The sequence below is a fragment of the Ictidomys tridecemlineatus genome, chromosome 4, assembly GCF_052094955.1.
Source record: "Ictidomys tridecemlineatus isolate mIctTri1 chromosome 4, mIctTri1.hap1, whole genome shotgun sequence".
Classification (NCBI taxonomy): domain Eukaryota; kingdom Metazoa; phylum Chordata; class Mammalia; order Rodentia; family Sciuridae; genus Ictidomys; species Ictidomys tridecemlineatus.
In genome coordinates, this window is record NC_135480.1 from 20,439,392 (window position 1) to 20,465,406 (window position 26,015).

General features: G+C 49.2%; 1 long non-coding RNA gene across 2 annotated transcripts; it reads right to left on the bottom strand.

The window, feature by feature from the left end:
* Positions 1-144: 144 nt before the first annotated feature.
* On the bottom strand, positions 145-22,562 carry LOC110598622 (uncharacterized). 2 transcript variants are annotated; one of them, XR_013437589.1, is made up of 5 exons: positions 21,367-22,562; positions 6,560-21,287; positions 2,827-3,113; positions 2,391-2,539; positions 145-1,527 (listed from the first exon to the last, which is right to left on the bottom strand). It is a non-coding gene; the product is annotated as an uncharacterized LOC110598622 (long non-coding RNA). The 2 variants fall into 2 exon arrangements; XR_013437588.1 differs by having other exon boundaries at positions 181-1,527; positions 6,560-22,501.
* Between the last annotated feature and the right edge of the window lie 3,453 nt (positions 22,563-26,015).

Genomic DNA, 26,015 nt, shown 5'->3' on the forward strand with positions numbered 1-26,015 from the left:
CAGGACCTACTCGCCTCCCAAAGATCACTCCTGATACCCGCACCTTGAGGGCAAGGATTCAACATATGAGACACACACACACACACACACACACACACACACACACTTACATACAGGTCTTTGAACCCAGGGGTACTTAACCACGGAGCCACATCCCCAGCCCTTTTTTATGTTTTATTTAGAGACAGGGTCTCACTGAGTTGCTTAAGGCCTTGCAAAGTTTCTGAGGCTGGCTTTGAACTCTCCATCCTCCTACCTCAGCCTCCCAAGCCAGCTAGGATTACGGTATGTGCCACCGTGCCCGACCTCAATGTACGAATTTTTTTTAAAAATATATATTTATTTTAGTTTTAGGTGGACACAATATCTTTATTTTATATTTATGTGGTGCTGAGGATCAAACCCAGTGTCTCACACATACGAGGCGAGCACTCTTCCTCTGCGCCACAACCCCAGCCCCTCAATGTACGAATTTTGATGGGGAAACAAACATTCAGCCAGAGCTAGTGGCTTCCTCTCACCACCATGTCCCTGGATTTCCTGCAGCCGCTGCTACACCCTCCGTCACAGTTTGTAATAAAGGACGTGGTCCTTCTGTTCCACCTGCCTGTGGGCTCCTGAGGGCCAGGTGGCTCCTGGATCTTTGTATCAGGGTACAGCACAGTGTCTGGAGTCTCACTGGAGCTTAGGAAGTGACTGAGGAACAAATGAATGGTCCAGAGTCCCTGGGGTCAGAGCCGCTGGAGTTACAGGCTTGCCGACTGCACGTCAGCCACGTCACTACTCCTGTCTGGGCCTCAGTTTCCTCTTCTATATCTTCTTTCATTCATCTAGGGACACTCATCTCTAGATGTGGTGATCCCGTGTGTCCCAGGGGTATGGAAATTAGAATCCATGCTGCCCTCGTGAAACTGGAAAGGGTCTCAGGCCTGGACAGCAATCATGGTAGTGTCAAGGGTAATTGTCTTTACAGAGGGCACCAAAGTGGCTCAGAGGAGGAAGTGGTCGACTCTGTGCTTGAAGAGAGGTTTCAGGATGGTGGGAATTTTCGGGATGTGTTCTTGAAGGGGAGAAGCAGGTGTTTGCTAGGTGACCAGAAAGAGAAAGGGTGCTCTGGACCGAGGGAAGAAGGCGGCAAAAATTCTGAAGGTACAGATGAGGCTAGAATCAGAAGTGTCTGGAGAACACTTCTCACACTTGCTTATGGCCAGGAACGTGTGAGGAAATACGGGGCAGGAGAGGGCAGCCAATGGCTAGACGTTGAGGGACCTTGTTGACCATCTAAGAGTTACCCTGAAGGCAAACGAGAGCCATCGGTAGGTTTTACGGAGGAAAATCACATGGTTGGGACTGCATTTAGATAAATCACTCCGCTGCGGCGTGGACAAGAGACTGGAGATGAGCAAGACTGCAATTGACCAGTGACGTCAAGGGACTGTAGCCGTTAGCCAGGCAAGATGGGCTCAGGGCCTGAACAAAAGTCGGCACTGGTAAGAGTCACTTCTGCTTGTCTGCGCCGGCCAGGTTCTGTGGGAATGGGAAACATCTGCAAATATGATTGCATTTCACCCTCCCAGCTGCCCTGGAGAAGGTACTATGACTACATCACACCCCACACCACGATGGGGGTGGGGGCTCAGTCACATAGAGCTGGGCACCTACTGACCTATCCACTATAATCAATAATGCGAAATGACGGAGGCCGAGGTGGAGCAGGACTGGAAGTCCAGGGTTGCTGAGGAGGCAAGTCTCCCAGCCATCAGACTGTGGGAGAGGAAGGAATCAATCCCTCCTACCCAAGCTCTGGGAGCCCAGACACATGAGCAGGCTCCCTGGCCCCTACACCTATAGGTCTAAGGTGCTGCCACAGTGTCCAAGCCAAGGAAGAGGGTTCCTGTATCATTCCCCTGGAGGGTGACACAGGCCTGGCATTGAGGCCCGAGTCATTACTGCCCCCTCCCCGCACCCTGGAGTGCTGGGAAAGGGAGCCCCACCCCACAAGTTCAGGCCCTGGGAGAACATTTTTGTGGCCTCCCTGGTCTTTCCAGGACCCTGCCCCTCTCAAAGGGATGACTGGGTTCAGCCTGGACGTCGGGCGGGTGCTCCTGTGTGTCACACTCGTGGGTGGGCCAGCTCAGCACTGGTCATCTCTGGGCCAGGCCTTGTCCTTCACTTGGCTGAGGCTGACCAGCGCCTGCTCCACCTCTGTGGGCCCTGAAGACTCCGGTGTCTGAGGAGCAGGGCAGAGTCCCTGGAGGTTCCATTTTGGTCCTGGGACTGCAGCTGAGGCATGGGACCTGCCTCCCAGGAAGTGGCTTCCAACCAGGAGAGTGGGTTCTGATTGTGTTCACTTCCTGGGCCACAGATTGAGGTCCGGCCTCCCCGCTTACCTCTGTGGATGCTCCCAGGCCCACCGCAAGTGGGGCCAGCTGACATCAGGGGACCCCAGGACTGCACATAGCACCGCTGATTCACACCCCCGCAGCGACGCCGTGGCCTCCACCTGCAGCTCCGCTTTGTCTCCCATAGGTCAGGGCGCCTGGTTTTGTTTTTTAAAAAAATAAAACAGAACCTGACTCACAACTCAAGAGAGGCTACTGCCTGTTCAGAACCAAGGGCATCACCATGGCAACCACACCATCCATGAGCACTTGAAAACATCATTACCAACAGTGACCCTGCATAGTCTGTCCCACCTCATAGCAACCTGCAGCCTCTGCAGCTGCTTGGCCCTGAGCATGGAGACAGTGGATGGCCAGGCCTGGACTCTCCCAAAAGCATGGAGCAGAAAGTAGGGACCTCAGGTCCTCCTTCTTCTCATCTTACCTGCATGCCACCTGCATCTCCATCTCAAAGGAGCTGAGAAGAGCTCTCCCATGCTGGGGCAGGTGCTAAGGGTGGATAAGGGTCCACGCTTTGGAGCCCTGGATTCTGTGATTGTACTTCTAAAGTTGTGGGAGGGTGCAGCTGCAGAGCTCATAAGGCCAGAAATCAAGTCATGTGAGGGTGGTGAGCATGAGGATGACCAGGACTGGACATTCACTACCAGGAGCCTCACGGAGTGGGAGACATTTTGTACATCTTGTTTCGGGTCTCTTGCTGGAATTATGTACCTGGAGGCAATGTAAATGGATAAATAAATTTTAATTAAATTAATAACAATATCTACCATTTATTGAGTGCTAAACTATCTGCTAAGCTCTGTAGAACTTAATTTCTCAATAGATAAATGGATTAATAAAATGTGGTATATATACACAGTGGAATATTAGTCGACCATGAAGAAGAATGAAATTATAAAAGTTGCTGGTAAATAGATGGATCTGGAGACTATCATGCGAAGTGAAATAAGCCAGTCCCAAGAAACCAAAGACCGAATGTTCTGATATGTGGATACTGACCCACAATAAGGGTGGGTGGAATAGAAGTTTATTGGATTAGACAAAGGGGCATGAAGGGGGGGGAATGGGAATAGGAAAGACAGTGGCCCAGGGTAGTGGCTTGGCTCATAAGCATCGGTTGAACCTGAGTGAGGAATGAATGGGCCCCAACAAGTTGCCCCTGCCACTCCAGGGCCAGCGTTCCTTGGCTCCTGAGAGTTAGCCATCTCCTCGGGCACTTCCTTCACTCCATCAGGACCTTCACTCCTCCCCCAGAACTGCCCACCCACGCCTGTGACTTTCCCTGCAGTGGGAGAAGCAGGGGACACCTGCTGCCAAAACAAAAGCTGCATTTTGTTATCAAGAACCAACTGGGTCCCTGAGCTGCTCTCAAGCTACAGACCATCCCGGCTCCTGAATATGGTGGCTTCAGTGGCACCCACAGCCTAGAGAGGAAAGCCTGGGGTCTCCTCCTCTGACAAGCTTTAAACACCAAAAGTGGATTTTATTTTTGATACTGGGGATTGAACCCAGGGGCACTCGACCACTGAGCCCCATCCCCAGCCCTATTTTGTATTTCATTTAGAGACAGGGTCTCACTGAGTTGCTTAACAGCCTTGCTGTTGCCGAGGCTGGCTTTGAACTTGCGATCCTCCTGTCTCAGCCTCCCGAGCCACTGGGATTACAGGCATGTGCCACTGTGCCCAGCTAAAAGTGACTTATTTATCAGAACAAAATACCCAAATAAGGTAATGAATCTATAAGGTGATGAATCTGTAAGGTGATGAATCTATAATGTATGTTATGGAATATCAGTCACTAAAAATTTAGAATTGCCAAAATATTTAATGAGAAATATTCACTGTCAAATAAGAGGAGAAAAAGATAAGGTATTAATTCTATACTCTGGAAAGGCTCCCCCCCTTTCCTTTCTTTATTCTCTCTCTCTCTCTCTCTCTCTCTCTCTATCTTTTTTTTTCTTTTTGGTACTGGGATTGAACCCAGTGGGGTTCAAAATAATAATGAAAACTAAATTAAAAAGGATGAACTGTATGTTTCCAATTTTACTTTAAATTAGACTGAGTAATTTATGAATAACCATATTCATTGCTCACAGTTCTGTAGACCTGGAAGTTCTAAATCAAGACATTTTTACACATTGACATATACATAGAAAAAGACAGAATTTTAAAAACTAAAATATTAGCAGAGTTAATTCACAGTGGGGAGGCTACGGGATTTTTCATGTTCTTTTATTTGTGTATCTATGTTTTCTCCAAGAATGCATTGCTTTTTTTTTTTTATCTTTATTTATTTATTTCTATGTGGTGCTGAGGATCAAACCCAGTGCTTCCCATGTGCTAGGCAGGTGCTTTACCACTGAGCTACAGCCCTAGCCCCTGTATTACTTTTTTTTTTTTTTTAAAGAGAGAGAGAGAGAGAAAGAGAGAATTTTAATATTTATTTTTTAGTTTTTGGTGGACACAACATCTTTGTTTGTGTATGTGGTGCTGAGGACCGAACCTGGGCCGCATGCATGCCAGGTGAGCGTGCTACCGCTTGAGCCACATCCCCAGCCCACCCTGTATTACTTTTTAAGTAAGAAAAAATACTAAGACATAAATGGAATGATCCTAATGAGATTGATATGGATCTCAACCATTAAAAAATACCTTTTTGGGGTCTGGAGTTGTGGCCCAGTGGTAGAGTGCTTGCCTAGCAAGCGTGAGGCACTAGGTTCCATCCTCAGCACCACATAGAAATAAAGAAATAAAATAAGGGTATTCTGTCCCTCTACAACTACAAAATTTTTTTTTTAGAAATACCTTTTTCATAATTATATGGAAAACAAAAGCCCTGAAAATATGTGTACTGAAGTAAATAAAGAAACGAGAACTGTTCAAATATATTGCTAGGGGGGAAAAGTTATTCAACAATATGATTCCATTTTTAGTCAAAAGAATAAAATGATAAAATAAATGCTAGAAAAAGAACTGAAAGGAAACAAAACCAGCATTATCAATGGTCTGGTTCTAGAGGAGAGATTCTGGTGATTCTTATTTTTGTATTTGAATGAGAGATTGAGTATTTGCTAAACTTTCCCAATGAAACAAGGCTAATCTTATTTATTTTGCTTTATTTTGGTGCTGGGGATCGAACTCAGGGTCCCACTTATGCCCAACGTGCATTCTACCACAGAGCTACACCCCAGACCCTAGTCTTATCTATTTAAAAGTGTCATTTAGCGGTGTTTTAATAATACAGAATTTGTAATGTGTGCTCACATTACAAAGCATAATAAAACACACACATTTCTCCTGCCCCAAAAGTCGACACTGCTTTGTTATACTGAATTCCTGCCTTTATTTTTAAGAAACGAACAGGTCCCACTCATGAATGTCTCTCATGGCCATTGGAAGTGTTTGAATGAGAGACTGTCCTTTCTGGGACAGCCCTGGGTGCTGTGCAGGGAGGCCGACAGGCCAGCTCAGGGACTTTTAAGTCCCGTCCACCTTCAGCCTGAGGTTTGGCTCCAAGTGACTGTTTCCAGCAGCGAGTCGGCCTGGGTGCCAGGGCGCCAGATTTGCCTGGCGCTTCCCCTGGAATCTCCAGTGGCAGGCGGCTGGAGGAGGTGAGGAGTGGGAGCGCTTCCCTCCTGAGCTCGGCTGGTGCCCAACTAGTGTTTACGTAAAGGGTGGGGCCTGAGGCTCCCGCTCTGGGGCCTTTGCTCTCAGGGGAGCTGGCCCTGGGGCAGGCCACAGGAAAGGATGGGGAAACCACTGTCTCCTTGAGGCCCAGAGGCCGCAGCTGGCAGGGTTCTGGGAAAGGAGGGCCCAGCGGCTAGGTGGCCAAGTGGCCAGGGGAGAGGGTGGGGATGCGGAAGGAAGGATGGAAGAAGGGAAGAGGCGGAAGCTGGCACATTCACTTGGCACCTGCCCATGGGAAGGCAGCATGCCCACTGAACAGATGAGGAAACCAAGTCTCAGAAGGAGTAATGAAGGCATGTGCCGAAGAGTCACAGTTCTGACCCCCGGGCTCCCACTCCTGATTCACTGCAGGCTGTACCCTGGGGGGCTGAGGTGAGGGAGCCACTGGAGCATGGCTGGAGGGCCACTGGAGGATGACCTCCGAGGCTGGTGGGTCTAGGGACGAGATATTCTGCAGCAGCCTATCCTCACCTGGTGGGCCACCAAGGTACCAGTCACCTTCTGGCTTGGAGTCTCAGAGAGGTTGGTCAAGTCCGAACTGATGAGTGCCCTGGTAACCTCTCTTTGACTTTGTAGAGAACAAGGGACCAAAGTCAACTCTCCAGGAAAACAGCTGAGCATTTCCTAGGAATCGAGACAGGGATGAGAGCGACAACCACCCAGCCCTTCCCACCCAGACAGCAAATAATGCCAGCCACACACAAGCACACGCACACACGCACACAGCCTCAGCAGAGGCCAGCCTCCGAGTAGACCATCCTTTTCAAGCCTTCCCCTTGCTTTCAATATCTGTCATACATCCCAAGGGTGGGACAGGCCTGGAGGTTCCAGCTGGGCACAGTCTGGTTCTGAGAACGGTCCCCTCCTGCACTCAAATGCCAGCCGCAGTGCCTGCTTGGTGAGAAGGCACTGCAACTCCTCTGCTTCTGTCAGATAAGATGGGGATGCTGGCCCTTCCTCATTCTGGCTGTGTGGCCTTAGGCTGGTTCTTTAACCTCTCTGAGGTTCAATGCCTTTATAAAATGGGGATATCGTTGATGATGACATCATACCTCTTCAGCAGGTGGAAGACAAAGCCTAAAAAAAAGACAGTGATCCCTTGACAAACAGAAACACCTGGGAGAGTGCCTGAGGTTTGTGGGGCTCCTCCGCCCCCTCACCTGCTCAGACTAAAGTGGCAGGAGAGATGCAAGGCCTCCGTCTCCTCAGGGGCTGAAGATTTCGCAGCTGGGACTCCCAGCTGACACTGAGCAAACAAAGGATGTACCTGAGTGTGAGGGGCCAGGGAAATGGGCACCAGTCTTTGGAGTGGAGCCAACATACGGCCCCCCGATTACAGACCCTCAAATCTTGGCACATCCCAGTTGTCTGCCCCACCCTGGGAACCCCCTTTGGTCCCCTGCCCCTGCTTTCTGAAGGTGCTCAGAGGCAGACCACTTGACCCACGTGCTGTCCAGTCTATAGTTGTTAACAATGGCACCACTGACTGGCTCTCCAGGAGACGCGCCAAGCTCTGTCTCCTTCCATCCACACGACAACCATGGGAGGGGGACCACTATTTTACCTATAGCACAGGTGGGGACACTGAGATCCAGAAAGGCTTAGTAACTTGCTGAGGTCACACAGATAGGTAGTGGCTCAGTTGGGATTCTTTTTATCCTTCTTTTTGGTGCCGGGGATTGAACCCAGAGGTGCCATGGAGCCACGTCCCTAGCCCCTTTTATATTTTACTTAGAGACAGGGTTACTTTGAGTTGCTTAGGGACTTGCTAAGTTGCTGAGCTTGGCTTTGTTTGTTTGTTTGTTTTTTTTAATATGTATTTATTTATTTTTTTTAGTTCTCGGCGGACACAACATCTTTGTTGGTATGTGGTGCTGAGGATCGAACCCGGGCCACATCCCCAGCCCCTGAGCTTGGCTTTGAATTTGAGATCCTCCTGTCTCAGACTCCCAAGCCGCTGGGACCACAGGCATGTGTCACCGTGCTCCCCCCACCCCCCCAAGTCGGGATTCTTATGGAAGCTGGGAGAACGTGAGTGACAGAATGAATCCTGATGGACAGGAAGGCATTCTGCTGCCTCGGACCTGCCTGTCACCAAGGCTCCTGGTCTGAGATCCACTGGGCTGCAGAGTTCTGTTCACGGTCACCTAACTTAGCACCCTAGGCGCATACTGGTGACTAGAATGGGGCTTCTGGTCACCCTCACATTTGGGAGTTTTCCCAGAGAGACTGTGCCCCGAATCCCAGCTGGCCTGGGGTCGGCAGGGTCCCGTGGGGAGACCAGAGCCCCGGTTCCATGGAGGGAATGTTGAGAGGGCACTGGGGCACTTGGCATCCAGAGATCTCAGCAGTGAAAACTGCCACTACCCCCATGGCTGGAAAAACAAAGAGGGGGGGGGCTTCCCAGTGGGAGCCAGAGCTGTGGAGAGGGTGGGGCCAGAGCCAGAGACCCACCAAGGCTGGGAAGGGGAGAAATATCCAGACCTCTTTTCTCCTGCCCCATCTTCCTCTAGCACCTCTTACTGGGTCAATCTAGTCAAAAGCCAGCAGGCAAGGGGACCTGACGTTTGTCACTTGCCCTCTACAATGCCGAACAGAAAAGAGAAAGGCAGGAAATAGATGTGCCAAACGATGGGGACCCACACCTCCCCAAGGCCACCCCCTGCTTCCACGGCCACCCCTCATCTGCTGCAGGGCTGAGTAGGGGGCAGGTAAAAAGGTTCCCAGTGCTGAAAAGCACTCTTCCCTCAGGAAGAGGACCCCCTCCTAGCCCTGGCCAAGCCTCTTTCCTGACCCAGCCCTGGTTGGGTTCAGTGGACCTTAACTGCCCTTTATAAACTTGACCTGGACTGCCTGTTGGTCTCCACCGGCCTTGTCCTTCAATGCCTGTTTCCCTCTGGTCTTTTTCTCCATGAGCACTGACTTCACAGAGCTGGGGCCTCACCATGCCTGTCCAAGTTACAAAACCCAAGGAGCAGCCACCAAATTCCAAAGACCTCACGCCAAGTGCTCTGGTTAAGAATCCAGGCTGGGGGCTGGGGATGTGGCTCAAGCGGTAGCGTGCTCGCCTGGCATGCATGCGGCCCGGGTTCGATCCTCAGCACCACATACCAACAAAGATGTTGTGTCCGCCGAGAACTGAAAAATAAATGTTAAAAATTCTCTCTCTCTCCTCTCTCACTTTCTCTTTAAAAAAAAAAAAAAAAAAGAATCCAGGCTGGCGTGGCTCTCAGGCCTGAGGTCAGTTCAGCTCTGCCACTAATTCTGAGCAAGCGGTTTTACTTCTCCAAACCTCAATTTTCTCATCTTTAAAATGGAATAGCACAGGGTACAGTGGCACATGCCTGTGATCCCAACGGCTTGGAAGGCTGAGGCAGGAGGATCACAAGTTCAAAGCCAGTCTCAGCAAAAGCAAGGCACTAAGCAACTCAGTGAGACCCTGTCTCTAAATAAAATACAAAATAGGGCTGAGATGTGGCTCAGTGATCGGGTACCCCTGAGTTCAATCCCTGGTACCTTCCCCCACAAAAAATGGAATAGTAATGATACATACCCACAGTGTGTTGTGAAGATAAAATAAGCTAATACAGGTTGAGTGCTGAGCACAGTGCTCAGCACATAGTAATTCTTCTGAAAGCATTAACTCTAAAGAGAGCTTGGAATCACTTCAGACTCGAGAGGAAGCATCTCCGGACTCCCGCAGCCCTGGCTGAGCAACTCATCCACTTACTAGTGGCCTCCTTGAGAGCTAATTCTCTCACATTCAAAAGATGAGGCAGACTTTCCTCCTATGCTTCCCCAGGCTGCACAAAGGAGCAGGGAAGTGGAGCCCTTATGCTTAGAAGAAGGAAATATTGTGTGTGGAACTGGCATGCCGCCATCTTGGTCCCTAGTGATGGCAGTCTGAATGGCTGAGCACTGGGCACCAGGAATCTGAGTGTCCCAGATGTAGGCTCTGACTGATGTCTGAGCCTTACAGTGGCCCCGTCTGTCTGTTTCCCAGCAGGGCCAGCCTCTGGTCTTATCTGGAAGGACAACAGCATGACAGTCTAGGCTCTCCTTAGGGTTTTCTCCTCTGTGCTTAGAGCAGGAGATCTAGGCACACCCCCCCACCACCACCACTAAGAAAAAGAAGGCTTTCATGTAGCATAGTAGTATAGAATCTTGGGATTTTACACTTCCAACAGAACCCCAGGTAGTATGCTGGAAGAGGCCTTCTGCAGAGCCACAGGACTTAGAAGAGGAGCCCAGGGGGATCTCCCATGAGGCTGTGCATGGTGAGTTCTAGAAGGATCTTCACTCTGAATGGCAGATGGGCTTCTTTGGAAGAGGCCTCAGATGGAGCCATGGGATTTGGAGTAGGGTGGTCCTAGCTGTTCTTGCTGGAAGGTGTGCCAGACTGTGTCCACACCAATCCCCTTATTTTATAGCTGAAGCCTCTGTCCCCTGAATGCTATGGTTTGGATAAGAGGCCTCCAAAGGCCAAGTGTTAAAGGCTTGGTCCCCCACCTGTAGCACTATCAGGATGTGGTAGACCCTTTAGGAGTTAGGGCCTGGAGCGGGGAGGTTAGGTCACTGGGAGGGTGCCCTTGAAGGACATACTGAGACTCCACCCACTCCCAATCTGTGTTTGCTTCCTGGCTGCTGCAACGTGAACAGATCTCCTCCGTCACACACTCCCACCTTGATGTGCTGGGTTGCCACCAGCCCAAAGCAAGAGGGCCAAGTGACTGTGGACCGAAACCCCTGAAATCATGAACCCAAATAAACCTTTCCTCTCAGGAAATTTTCTCACCATGATGGAGAGCTGACTCACAAAATGTGTAGGAAGCTGGGGGTGGGGTGGGGTGGTGAGCCTGAGAATTTTCTGGAGATGAATTCCACGCGATGGCGTTAGGTGTTCAGGTTGGGCAGAGGAAGGCTTGCAGCTCATCTGTGAGGTTGTCATTGCAAGTACAAGAACATTGGCAAATGTGTGTTCCCTCTACAGTTATTGACAGCTGTGCCTTAGGCTCTGTACTAGGCACGCAGGGCTGTGAAGCAGAGTCAAACCCTGTAAAGTAACCAAACAATAAAAACAAAAATCCAACCCAAACTGGCTTCAACCAAAGGATGTCCACTGGCTCACACAGCTGGAAGTCAAGAGGTAGGGTGGATTTTATGGACTGAATTATTATCCTCCACTTTTTTTTTTTTTTGTATATTGAAGCCCTAATCCCCAGTGTGACTATAGCTGGAGAAAGGGCCCTTTAAGGAGGTGATTAAGGTTAAATGAGGTCATGAAGGTGAAGTCTTAATCAGATAGGATCAGTGTCCTTATAAGAAGGGGATAAGACTCCAGAGATCTCCTTCTGTATGCACACACAGAGAAGAGATCATGTGAGGCCACAGTGAGAAAGATGGCCGCCACGTACCAGGCAGGAAGCGAGGCCTCACCAGGAACTGTTTCTGATGACACCCTGATCTTGAACTTTGGTGGAATTTTGTCACGGCAGCCCAAGCAGGTGACTGCTGTGGGCTTCTAAGTCGGTCTGTCTAGAAACTGATTCCCTTCTGGGTGGTTCTCTTGACCCTGCTCTTCTCTATGCATAGCCCCCCTAGGCTGGTAGCAAGGGGTCTGCAGCTCAGCAGTGTTCAGAAGGACAAAAAAGGAGGTTATTCCACGACACTCTCTTATGAAAACAGGAGCACTTTTTCGGGGAATCTCTCATCCAACTTTCCTTCTATCTTTTGCCCTAAGCAGATAACATGCTCAGTCCTGAAACAATTCCTGAGACCTGGAAAGGCCAGGCCCTGTGCATTTTGTAGAGTGTGGGAGAAGTTGCTGTAGCAGAGAGATTCCAAATACTGAAATGTAAATAATAGAAATTTATGTCTCACCGGACATAGTGATGCGTGCCTATAATCCCAGCGGCTCTGGAGGCTGAGGCAGAAGGATCAAAAGTTCAAGGCCAGCCTCAGCAACTTAGTGAAGTCCTAAACAACTCAATGAGACCCTGGCTCAGAATAAAATATAAAAAGGGATGAGGATGTGGCTAGTGTTTGAGTGTCCTTGGGTTTAATCCCAGGTACCAAAAAAATAAATAAAGGTAAAAGCTGAAAATGTATGCATTAAAAAAAGAAATTTATGTCTCTTTCACATAAGAGGAAAGCAGTCCGAGACTGCTGGGAAGGCTTGGCCATCCTTCACATGTTTTTCTTCTCTAGATGCAAGGAGACTGCTTCAATTTCTATCATCTCCAAGCCAGAGGGAAAAGGACAGGAGAAGGGTTGGGGAAGCACATGCACATTCCTTTGAGGGCACAGCTTAGAAATGGTACGGTCATTTCTGCTCATGGTCTATTGGTGGGAACTTGGACACATGGCCACAAAGCAGGCTGGGAAATGTAGTCTTCAGGGAGGCAGCCATCGGCTCAGTGGAAAATCAGTTCCATTCTTAAAGGAGAGTGGATATTAGTGAACCAGGAACATCTTTGCTTCACACTAATTTAGGACCAGAACCAATTCTTGGGAAGGGTGGTGGGCCCATCCTTGGGGCCTAAGAAGGGATCAGATCCCACCAAGGTCCATAGGCTTGCATAAGCCTCTGTATCCTGAATCTGCTTGCTGTAACAGTTTAGCTGGTACATTTAATTATACCCTGTGCCTTGTGTTTCCTGGGCTTCTCTTAGGAAGCTGAAAGGGGAGAATGGATATTTGATAGTCGACCAGCAAGGTCTACTTCATTAACCTGCCCATGAAGTCCTCAGATTCTAAGGGGAATGACAGATTTAAGCAGATAATTATGGGTCAACGTGACATTTGGTAAACTAGCAGTGTTATATAAAGCCCAAATAAAACAAAGGGAAGAATTAAGAATAAGCATCTTAGAGCCAGTAAGGATGGGGTACAGTTGGCACGTACCTGTAACCCCAGCTACCTGGAAGGAGGAGGCAGGAAGATTGCAAATTTGAGGCCAGGCTTGGTGACTTAATGAAACCCCATCTCAAAAAAAAAAAAAAAAAAAAAAGGGCTGGGGGTGCAGCTCAGTGGTAGAGCACCTCGGGGTTCAATCCCCAGTACTGAGAGGAAAAAAGAAGAAGAGGGAGAAGACAACAATGAGTCCACTTTGGCTGGCTCTTAAGGGACATGTGGGACTTTCCCTAATGGTTTTGGTTGGGAAGAGCACTTCGGATAGAGAACAGCAAAGGGATGGAGGTGTGCACACCCCCACCTGGGGAGGCTGGTCTGGTGGGGGAGGGGTGGGACACTGGGAGGTAGGCGGGGCTCAGTTTACCAAGGGCACCTGAAGGCCAAGGGCTGATAGACCTCTGGAAGCCGTGCAGGATTTTTAAGCCAAGGGAGACACAGTTAGATGTATGCCTTTCTCTGAGGTAGGGCCTGGAGAATGACTCGTTTGGAAGTTATGTCTCTAATTTGGTTGAGTAATGAAGAGAGTCTGCATCAGATCAGGGTTTTGGTGGTGGGAACCAAGGCCAGGAGACAGTTTGCAAGGAGATTTTGTGGAAGGAGGACAGAACTTGGTAACTGGTTGACGGAGGAGGGTTGAGTGAGGACGAGGGGATTGGTGGTTTAAATATGGTTAAATATGATCCTAAGTTTACATGCTGTGCTAGGAACTGGAGGAGGAGGAGGACAGGAAATGCAAATTTGGGGGGTGAGGGGAGAAAATGCTTCTCTGCTGTCCTAAGCCTGGTCCATGACAAACTTCTTTGGGATACTTAAAATATGGCACACTTCATTCAAGGTGTCTGAACACTGTCCCTGGTCTGCAGAACACTCCCCACCCTTGAGTATCCATTGACTATTTTCTCATTTCCTCCAAGAGCCTTTTTTTTGGGTGGGGGGCACTAACAGGAGATTGAACCCACAGGCCCTTAACCACTGAGCTACATCCCAGTCCTTTTTATTGAGGCAGAGTCTCACTAAGTGGCTTATGGCCTTGCTAAACTGCTGAGGCGGGCCTTGAACTTGCAGTCTCCCTAGTTGCTGGATTAAAGGCATGTGCTGCCATGCCTGGCTTCCAAGAGCTTTTTTTGAATGCCTAATCTGGGTCAGAAATTCTCTTTTATATTCTGTAGCCCTCACGCCTCTCACAGGTGGTTTTGGAATGCCTGGCCTACCCAACAAGCTGGTCATTTCCATGAGGACAGGAGCCACATCTGCCTCATTCTCTGCTTTGTTATTAATCCTGAGTACAGTGCCTGGTACCCAGTGGGCACTTGTCCTGGCATCCAACAACTGCCACTGGCAATAACATTTGGTCAATACTTTGGATCTGGACCCACTCAGATGTGACGGAAGCCCATGAGGCCTCCATGAGGGTAGATGATGTGACCCCTCCGTAGATGACTCTAGGCCAGCGGCTCTCAACCAGGGGTGACTTTTCCATCTGGCAGGTCTGGGGCATTTCTGACTCCCATGACAGAGTGAGTGTGTGTGTGCTACTGGCATCAAGAGGGTAGAGACCAGGGACACTGCTGAATATCCCACAATGCACAGGACCGCTTCCCACAACAAAGAACTATCCAGCCCAACTTGTCAATAGTGCCTAAGCTGAGAACCCTGCTGTGAAGACCAGGGAGCCAGCTGGCAAGGCCAAGTTCCAATGTGGCCCAGTGGCTGCTATGGCCCAATTGAGTAAGAGCAGGAGAAGTTTAGCGGCTGTCACAAGAAATATGGACTTGGGATGTCCAGCCAGGAACCACCTTGGACTGGGCTTCAGTGAAAGGCCCCAACACCTTGGGCGGTTTCCCCTTAACTGAACTCCCAGCCATAAGCCCGGCAGGCCCAGCCTGGCGCTTGCCTCCCTCTGACTCACTCTGCTGGGTTTCTCGGCTCTCTGGTGCAAGGGCACCGCGCTCTCTTCCCGCCCCATCTGCCTCGCTGATTATTTTCAGCTCGGCTCGCAGAGGCCCAACGCTGCAATTACTCCCCAACCTCAATGGCTCCTTCTGAAAATAACATTTGGGTCGAAGAAAACCTCAGTCTGGTGGGCTGGATTTTATATGAAACGGTTAAAGCCGTGGGTGTGGGCATGGGGTGGGGGTGGGAGCAAGGGAGTGGCCCAGTGGTACAATTAAAAGAATCTGGAAGAAGGGAAAAGGAAGGGAAGTGATGAGAGGGAAGCGGTGGTGGTGGTGGTGGTGAGGGCTGTTGCGGAGAGGAAAATATACCTACTGTGCAGGGGTCAAGCCATACGCCAGGTTCCTGTACGCCTCTAATTGAAGGTTTTGTTGGCTGCAATAGCCCCACCCCTCCCCCATCTTCGAGGCCTGGGAAACTCATGTCTGCCTGGGGCCAGAAGAATTAGCCTATGGGCATGCCAATCTTTATCCAAGCAAGTGACCAAATTTTCCAACCCCAAAATAGGAGACACATGGTTTCACATAGGGTATTTTGTTCTCTGTCCCGAAAAGAATGGCATTCTGGGAAATGTAGTTTCAATGCTGATAGGTGGACCTTCTGAGCAGTACCGTGGTCCGTGGAGGAGAGCAGCTAGGACTCTCACCAGGATTCTGCGGGACACCAGAGACTTATGGGTTACTTTAGGGAAGAGAAATGAAACACCAGATATAGGAAACCTTCACCGCCCCAGGATGTAGGGGTGAAGAGAGAAATATCTAGAAGCACCTTTTGGCTTCCAAAGGCGGAACAAAGCTCAGCTGTGGAGTCACTGGACTTGGGTTCAGTTTCAGATAGTACTAACCCCCAGGGACCTCCAGCAACAGCAGCTGAGGCTCTCGGAGCCTTTATTTTGTCATCTGCTTAGCTGGCAGGAGGGACAGAACCTACCTCCTGCGGCTACTGAGAGATGATCAGAGGTGACACGTGCATTTGACACACACTAAACAGGCCAGAGCTCAGGGGTGCTGCCCTTGGAAAGAACGCCTGGACACTGGGTGGGACTGAGTGGGTCCATCCTGCAAGAGACAGATTCTGGAGCCCTGTTCCTTACCCTAGTTATTTCTGCCCATTATATGTCACCAATTGGGTTTGCCCTATGGGGACCTTTCAGAGCCCTGGTGCCCAGGGCGGGTTACCTGGGGAGGCCAGAGGGTCCTTCTGCCTCCTCTGTGGATGTCGCCACCCCTGTGGAGCTGGAAGGAGAGGGCCTGCCTAGTTCTAATGGGTGCCCACGGTGCATCAGCACTGAGCTAGGTGCTGTAGACACATCAGTGAGCAAGGTCAAGGCTCTGTGCTCAAGGATCTCCAGGTTCAGCGAGGGGAGGGGAGGCAGGGAATTATTACAACACAGAGGTGGTAAGTGCCACAATCCAGGTAAGTACAAAAAGCCCAGAGGACACACCGGAGGGGCCCACACCCATCCGGCCTTGGTAGGAAGGAAGAATCCCCCGGAGGAGAGACTTCTAGTTTGAGAGAGAAGTCCTGAGTTGGCCAGATGGGAGGTATGGGAAGAAACTATTTCCTTATTGATAGATAAGGAAACTAAAAGGTTCAGGTCCCACAGTGATGGCAGAACTGGTATTTGAACCCTGCTTGCCATGATTCTCCCTCTCCTTATGCCAATATCCCTGTGCTGCCCACCTCCCTATTGGCCTTCATCCAGGCCCTGACATTTAAGCTTGCTCTGGAAAAAGGACTAGGATTTGGATAATCCTACTCCTGGTCCTCCTTGTCTAGGACAGCTATGTACGTAGTGGAATTTGTCTCCTGGCTATGTGATCTTAGGCTAGTTGCTTAACCTCTCTGTGCCTCACTTTCTTTTCCTGTGAGATATAGACAACATCCACCTCCTAAGGTGGTCATGAGGAATTAGAATGCATTCAATGCTTAGAACCCAATAGCTATTATTACCTCCAGAGTTTCAAGACAATGTTAGCTAACACATATACATTTTTTAAAAATTCTGAATTTATTTTTCAAGCTGTGGTTTTGCTAATATTATTGCTTAGGTCAAGGATACATTAAAAAGGGGGAATCGATTTAAAGTTAATTTAGAAAAAAGTTAAATAAAATAAAAAAGTCAATTAAAGATATAATATTGATGGAATGTGGGTATGGGAGAAAATCATAAAGACAATACCTGAATGGTTGATAATTCTGAAAAACAACCTATGATGCCATGTTCCCTCCTTCAAATTAAACCACAGGCCAACGAGGCCTGACTGAGGAGCTCTAGAACCCCGACTGCATCTGAGATTGGGAGGCTCGGCAAGGGAAGTTGAATCCCAAGGCCCAGCTCTGGAAACCGAAAGCCAACTCCTCCACTTCATTCTCCCAGTGCGTTTGGGGGCGATTCGGGCCTCTCTGATTTTTTTTGGATCACTGGGTCAATCAGTCAGCCAATGCCTCGGGAGAAGTTTAATTAAGCTCAGATCGCAGGCGCGAGCTGCCAAAGGTCTCCCCGCCCTCCGGGCCCCGCCTCCAGCACATCTGGAGAAAAGCTTCCCCCCTCCATGAGCCCGGCGGGGGCAGGGCTGCAGCCCGCGCATGCGCTTCGGTCCGGCGCCAGGCGCCCCACGGCAGGGCTCGACTCCCAGAGCTGCGTTGCAAACTGTTGCATCAGACAGCAAGCAGCCGGCCGGGCAGCCAGGGTTTCTAGGAAGATAGGAAGGGTTTGAGCTCCTCTATGGTCGCTTGGGAGCGCTGGCTGTCACTCACGGTGTTTATAAGCCGGTAACAGGATCCCCTCAAATCTCAAGCTTGCGCGGGTTCGGGGAGGGCTTCTGCCCCCCGCCCAGCGCAGGCCCCAGGCTGGACCCAGCGAACTGGATTCCGTCTGCTTTATTAATGGCAAAGACCCTGAAGGAATGAGCTGGGTTTGATTTCTCTTCCCGAGTACAAGAATGCCCCTGAGGAATTTCACACTCTGTGAAAGTGCAAAACTAATTTCCCCAGACAAGCACTGTAGCCGGTTCCCAACAGGGCTTGGCAAGATCCCAGCAGGAACGTTCAGCGCTTTCCAAATCTCTTTAACCCAGCAGCTGTACACGTAGACTGCTGCGTTAGGAGACCCCTTTGGCCATCCCTGACCCCTTGGTGGGAGGACCCAGGTCCTTCCCAGACAGGTCTTTCTTCTGGCGTATTTCAGTTTTCCATATTAGGGAGATTTTGGACCTCAGCCAGTGAATGCACAACCACAGACTCTTGCCCAGGCGGCGCGCATAGAATATCCCTTCATTCAAATAGGTCGGCGCAAAAGCTGACCTCCTTATTGTCCCTTATTCCTCCAGCCTCTGGGCCACTGCCTTCCTCAAAGGGACAGAAAATAATGCTCTTATCTAGAAGGGATGGGACAGTCTTGGGGGTGAGAAAGTCAAGAATTGTAAGAATACTGACTGATTTGGAAATCCCTTTCTAAAGGGATTTTCAGAGACAAAATCTGAATCTTAACATTCAATCCTCTTTTTATTGTTTGGGAATGGGTCAAGTCCAACATCATTCAATAGTAATGGATTTTCCAGATAAATAAAAACTGGCAATTTACCTTAAACATTTTGTCTTTGAGGGGGGGTGTGTGAAGAGCGAAAGTCCCTTCCAATTGGATAATCCTGAGAGCTAAAACAAGCCCAGAGTTCTTTCTTCCCCTCATTATTGTGAATCACTTGATCCCAAGATTCAATTTAAAAAAAAAAAATGACCTGAAAAACTGGTAAGCATTTTCCAGTGCATCCGTTGCCAGACAGTCACTGTCATTTGTTTAATCCAGCATTTTCCTGTGAACAGTGGAGAATTATGTCACTATGGGATTTTCATTGTAAGAGATGCTTCCTAAGTAAGGCCTAGCTAGCTCAGTCATCATTAGCAGCGCTCTTATGAGCTGAAGGAATGACAACTAGAAAGGACTGGAAAGAATGCAAGTGTTGGACCTAGAACATTCCCAAGCCCTGCTTCCGAGGGCCCAAAACTGCTGTCAAATTGATATCACCAGGACAGGGACCTGGGGTCCGAGGACATGATGTCAGGGAGCTGCCAGGATGTCAGAAGTGTCTGAGCAATGGTCCCTGGCTGGAGAAGCAAGCCATTTACTATTGTGGGACCTGGTGTGGAAGTTGGAGCCAGGAGGTCAGGATCCAGGTGAGAGTGGGAGAAGGTGACCTCTGATGAATTCATGTTGGGTTCCTCACTGCTGGGTACTCCCAGTACCTTTATAGAGTGGGATCTCAAGACGTGTTTGTGGAGTGAAGGCACTGAAAACATGGCAGAAGGTGTCAGGAAGGACAAAAAAAAGTCCAAGAATTTAGCAGGAAGCAGCCTGGGACTGCCCAAGCTCTCTTGAATTGTGTGATGAGGAAAATTCTTCTTGTTTAAAAACAGAGAAATAGAGCCAGAACTATTAAGTGACAAGTCTCACGAGGTCCTTGCTGCCTTGATTTCTCTGTCTGGAAAAGCCCCCAGTTGGTGATTTCAGAGCTAAGCATTATTCTATGGTAACCAAGTATAGTGACATCATCAACAGTTGCCTTACCTTGACTGAATTTCCAGACCAAACATCTGGAAAAGTAGGAGTCTGACAGAGTGACAGACTCAGAGGACAGGAAAATCCCCCTAGATTGCATTTTAAGACCATAAGCACAGTGGTGGCCCAGATGGTTAGAGGGTGTAGGCATTCCCTACAAGTGTGATTGCGTTCCCACATCCATTCAGCAAGTGCAAATTCTAGACACTATACCCAGCCTGGCCCAGACAGAGCTCTTATTCTAAGGGCTTATGCTCTAAATTCCTTGTGGAAAATCTGTCTTTGAAATGTTTAAAGCACCTCATTTAATCCTCATTTCCACTTCAAGTCATGTCCCTCCTTCCTGAGAACCCACCACATTTTAAGTTTGTAGCTGGCTTTCCTTCTGTTTTTGCTATTTATGTGCCAATTTAAAGGGTGGGGAGAGCCACATTAATTTTAAAATGAAACGCAAATAGCAAAATGAGACTTGGTTAAAGCAAAAACCACAGAAGGGATTTTTTTTTCCTTCCATATTTTTCAGATTTTCCTAGAACCACCTTTATTTCCTTAGAGCCCAGACATAGAAAGTGAGTGGGCCTCTCCGGATGCTCTTCCAAGTAGAAGCGAAAAACCTTGGTCCTAGTCTCCAATAGCACCTTTAGGGTTTGTTTTTCTGTTTCAGATATTTGAGTCCCAAAGTGGAGCCCAGAAAGCTAGTCAGTCCTCAGTTCAATGGGGCACTCTTAGTTAGTTTGAGGTTGTATATCCTACCTCTTTTGATCAATGTGTTTCCTTGTACATCCTGGGTGACGTGGACATGACTTAAAATCTAAATACTCCTGGTGGAATCCCAGCTTTGCTACTTACCAGTTTCCTGACATAGTCATCCATCAGGTAGGAACAATACCCAGACCTCTCAGAGCTGTAGTGAGAATCAATGAGTTAAGACATATAAAGGGCTTGGCCCAAAAGAAGCCTTCAATAGGCGGTAGCTATTATGAAAATAGAACCTTTCATCTGTCTACTCCTTCTTAACCACCACCACCCCTCTAATTTTGGAGAAAGAAAGAAAATTCGTTATCTATTCCAAGAGGATGATTCCATTCGTCCCCATTTTAAATCACCCAAGGGCCCACCGGAAGGGAAGACAAGGTCGAGTTGGATTTGCGAGCTCCAGGGCTTGGAATGGGATCAGTATCTCGCCTCTCAGCAGGAGGTGAATCAATCCGTGGTGCAGGGCGTGGGGAAGCCTTGGAGGCAGATGGTGGGGTGACAAAAGCGCAAAAGAGGGGGAAGCGAAGTCAGGTAAAGCAGATCCAGTACTGTGGGGAGGGCTCTGAGGGTGCCAGCCCCCAGGAAGAAAGCTTCTTGATCCAGGGTTGAGTCCAGGCATCCGTAGGTGGAGGTATGCCTGCCCCTAGGTCTGGTGACCGTGGGACTCTAGGCGCGTGCGGCAGCGCCCTCTGCCGGCTGCGCGGGGCAAACCCTGGGCCAGGCTCCGCGGCTCTGCTAGTGGGACTCTGGATCCCTCCCTCTGCACCCGCCCCCGCTCCATTCCTTCCCAGGACCGCGCGCCGGGTCCAAGACGAGATTCCCGCAGATGCGTTCCTTTCCTAAACCAGAGGGCCAAGCAGGGACGATGCTCGGAAACACTCGATGCACCAGGGGATCGGAGGCCACAGGAACTCACCCAAACCTATCAGGGGCTGCGCCTCTTGGGACCAGGGGCCAAAGCCTGCTGGGCTATCGGAGGTGGTTTGGAAGTGGCATCGCCTATGGCCAAGACCGCGGGTTCTGCGGACAGAGAGGAGCCCTGGGTTCGCTTTCTGCCTCATCCATTTTCCAGCTAGGTGACCTTGGGCAAGGTACTTACATTCCCATGTGCCTTAGTTTCCTCATCTTTAAGATGGAGAGGATGATCCCGACCATAATGGGTGGACATGAGGATTACATGGGATCAGACAACCTGGGTTGGAATTCTGGCACTGGCATCAGCTAGCTGTGTGCCCTGGGGCAAGTTATTTAACCTCTCTGCCCCGGTTTCCTGCAAAATAGGGATAATAACGGTACTTACCTCCGAGGGTTGTTGCTTGCAAAGCGCTTAACCCAGTGCCTGGCACAGAGTAAGCGCTCAATAAATGGTAGCTATTATGGTTGTTGTCGTCATTATTGTTCTTAAGGGCGCTGAGCACACGAGCAGAGCTCTAGCTGGTGGCTATTATTAGTCTCTTTTTCGGGTCCAGCTATTTCTTTCCGGGCATTGTTAAAATCTTTTACCATGCGCTCGCGTCCTTATTAGTAGTCGAAGGACAGCCAGCCTTCCCGAATTTGGAAAATCGAGGTTCCCCTGGAGAAGGGCCAAGGACGCGGCGGTGGGTTGCAAGAACCGGGACCTCCCGGGAGGAAGCCCGCGCCCCGCCGCCTCCGCCCGTGCCTCCATTAGCGCGCGTCAGAGCCGCAGTGACGTAGCCGGGCCCTCGGGCCGGGAGGCGCGGCGAGGGGAGGCGCGGCCTGGATGCACGGGGAACCTGGGGTGGTGACGATGGCTCAGGCTGTCCTGCCGCGCGCAGGAGGCGCCCGGGGCCATACTCCAGCCGCGCGGGTGCCGTGCTCTCCAATGCTGCTAGAGGGTAGGCGGGAAGGCCCTCCCTCGGTGGGCTCTTCCGCGCGCCTGCCTGCGCCGGGTGCCACTCGGGGCTCCGCCTGCAACCCCGCCTGGAGACCCGAGGTGACAACATCGGCTCCGATGCCCGGGGCCCTCCCAACACGCAGCGGGCAGACCGCCGGAGGCCGCTTGGAGTCTGCGTGGTCCTTCTCCTCCCTGCCCTCTCCTTCCCCTACCAGCCCCAATCCCACTCCTCCTTGACCCCAGGTGGCCCGCTCATTTCCTTCTCCCTCGGCCCTCTGGACCAGCTCCTTTGCTGTCAGTGGTTCGTATCCACCCACAGGAGGCGCCTCCCACTCAGCTCTGCGCCTGCGGTCCCCGGAACGCCCTTCCCATCGCTTGCGGGAGAGTTCCACTTGGCTTGCCCCGCACGCACCGCCAACTCTCTGTGCCTTGCCCTAATATTGTCCACCTCAGTGATGGCGTGCCCACCCTCCCCATCGTCCTAGACGCCTCGCGTTCCCTCCTAAATCCCTCTCCAGGCATGCTCCAGCCGCATTCCAGCTATCCTCATTCAGACCTTGTAAAGCGTCCCTCCCCGTGGGCTGGTAACATTTGCTTCTCAAAGGTTTCCGTGTCAGCACTGCTGCCTCCTCCACATCCACCGCACACGCGGGGCGGGGCCGGAGTGCGGTGTAACCCATCTCTGGCCACGACTCTCTTAAGGCAGACCAGCCTGGGACTCCGACCCTCCTTGTCTTCATGGACTCTTAACGTCTGCCATTTTCTAACACTTTATCATCTGGAGCCTGTTGTTGGACCCCAGAATACTGGCGTCACACTATTTGAGATCTTCAGGGTCTTCGTTGTTGTTAGGTCGTATCTAGGGAATTCACATCTCCTTCCCTCCCCCAGTGGGCTTCCTCTTACTCACTCCTGAACTCAAGATGTGAGTCACCTTTACAAGGACGCCCCCACCTCCTGTTCTGCTTTGTGGCTGAGTTGTAGTGTCTCTGGGCCTTCTGTTTTTTATCAGGTTCTGGGGAGAGAGAGAGGCCTGATCCTTCAGGGTGGCCTGTGGTCTGTACAGGGTCAAATCCAGCCCCTTCCTCCCTCTGCCCTGGCCACACAGGGGCTCTCTGTGTTCACCCTCCCACTCAGGATCTTTCTACTTGCTGTTTTTCATTCCACTCTTCCCGATTCACCTGCTCCAGCCCATCCCCAACTCATCAAATCCTCCTCCGGTAGCTCAAAGTGGAAATTTTAAAAATTAAACCATTAAAACCTCCAGGGAGTAATATAAACATCTGTTTATCCTTGGTGCCTTCCCCTCCTTTCCCTTTGTCAAAGTTTAACAGTTGCCCTGCTTAATTCAAATTTATTTATTTTGCCTCTGAGCTACATCTTCAGCAATCCATCCTTTTTTTTTTTTTTTTTTTAAATTTCAGACAAGGTCTTGCTAAGTTGCCCAGGCAGGCCTTGACCTTGCCATCCTTCCTGCCTTAACAGCCTCCTGAGTAGCTGGGATTACAGGCAGGCATACAGTACCACACCTGGCAAATGTAGGTCTTTTTCAAAGGTCATAAAACCTTCCAGATCTGTTTCCTATGGTAACCAGTTTCCTGCATTTGGGGCTCATCATTCCCATGTAAGCTTTTGTGGGCATTGTTATTATTATTATTATTATTGTTATTATTGTTATCATCATCATCATCATCATCATCTTGCAGTGCTAGGGATATAACCCTGGGCCTTATGTATGCTAGGCAAATGCTTGTTTTTGTTTTTTTACTATATATCTTTGTGCCTGTAAGTACTTTATGGAATTGTTTGGCATGTTTCTAAACTTTGAAGAAATGACATTATACTGAATATATAATTGTGCATCTTGCTTTTTTTTATTCAGTTGTAGGATTTTTAAATGTATCCACATTGATACATGAGTTCAATACATACATTTTCACATACATTTTAGGTTCCATTATACAAGTTTGGTATACTGTGTTTACCAGCTGCCTCTGGGAGATATTCCGCTTTAAACAAATTTTTTTAAAAATTAAAACTGATGCTACTATTGCTATTTTTTTATACCCATCCCTGTGTGTGAAAGTGAGTCTTCAGGGGAGGTGCTTGGGTGTGCAATTGCTGGGTTCAGGACTTGGGAACTGGCAGCCCTGTAGTCATGGCTAAATGGTTTTTCAAAGTGGTTGTACTGATTCACAGTTCGGAAGCAAGACATGAGAGTTCCCGCTCTCCGCAGCCTCAACAACACTTGGTAATGTCAAACCTCAAGTTTTTTGCCAAGCTGATGGGTGTGAAATGACATTTCAGTGTTTTAATTTGCAATTCCCTGTTTACAAGTGAGAGAGACAGATCATACTTTCTTTGTTTATTGGCCATTTGCCTCTCCTCTTAAGTTGCCCATTGGCTTATTTGACGGTGTTTCTATTGGATCATCTCTTACTATGTGCAGCAGTCCTTTATACATTCTGGATACTACTCCTTTGTCAGGCTGTGGCCCGTCTGCTGTCTTTTCTTCTACTCCATTGCAATTTTAAACTGGTGTGATTATTTGAGTTATTATCTGGCTTTTCTACTACACTATAAGCACCACGAGGAGAGGGACCTGCCCCTGGGACCAAGTGCAGTGTCTAACCCATACCAGGGACTCATTAAAAACTTGCAGATGGAAATGTATTGACAATTGACATCATTCATTTCCTAAACATGTCTGCCTTCCTGACTGTCACCCTCAGCATCCCACAAAGCTATCAACCCCTTGAGAGCGGGACTCTGATCAAATTTTGCTCATCTTTGTATCTCCAACACCTGTCACAACACAGTGCCTTTGGCACGGATTATACTATGAGTCTAATTAATTAATTTTTTTGTGCCCCTCCCTCCACCCCAAATTCTTCTCAACCTATCTTCTATCCTGATGCTCAGTTAGATTACTTATAGGATGACCTGTCTGGTGGCACATGCCTGTAATTTTAGCAACCCTGGAGGCAAGGATTGCAAGTTTGAGGCCAGCCTCAGCAACTTAGTGAGATCCTTAGCAACTTAGTGAGACCTTGTCTCAAAATAAAAAGATAAAAAGGATGGGAGGGGGGTGCGGGCATGACTCAGTGATAAAATGCCCCTGCGTTCAATCCCTGGTACTAAGAGAAAGAAAAAAAAAAAAGATTGCCTATAAGCAAATGAATAATAAAAACCTCAGGTATCTGTGAGAATCACATAACATGATAGATGTGTAAGCACATCTCTGGCTCTCAATAAGTGGTGACTTTCAGCGTTCTCACAGTAATCATTTTGGTCCCTAAAGATACATTCTGCTTAATTTTAACAGAAAGTTCTTTCAAAGAGAGAATAAAAGTGAACCTCCTGAAGATCTGGTGACCGAGTTTTTTTCTCTCTTCCTTTTATTGGCATTTGACCCACAATATAAGGCTCAGTCCCAATGCAATCTCTGAAAAGCATCAAATATCATTCTTCTCCTTTTCTTTTATAAATTCCAGACATATCAAAGGCATATGAACCATACATAGATTTCAAACCTCTAAGTGGAAACATATAAAGGCCAATTCTACATCTTTGGCCAGAAGTCAGAGAGCAAAAGGAGGTCTGTTAGTGATCCTAGAGTTGGGGGGTGGGGGCTGCTTGACGGCAGCAGCAGCCGGGGACAAAAGCAGAACACTTACATCTGTTTCCCACATCTGCCATTGATTGTGTGACCTTTGATCTATTTATAAAATGAAGATAATAATTCTTGCTCTTTCTGGAGGTTGAAATTCATTAATGACTCATTTAAAAATGCTTTGAGATCCTTGACATGAAAGGCAGTTTGAGTTTATTTAGACAGAGCTCCCCAAAGGTAAATGGGCCTGCAGCAGCATCTGTCCCCACAAACGTGAGAA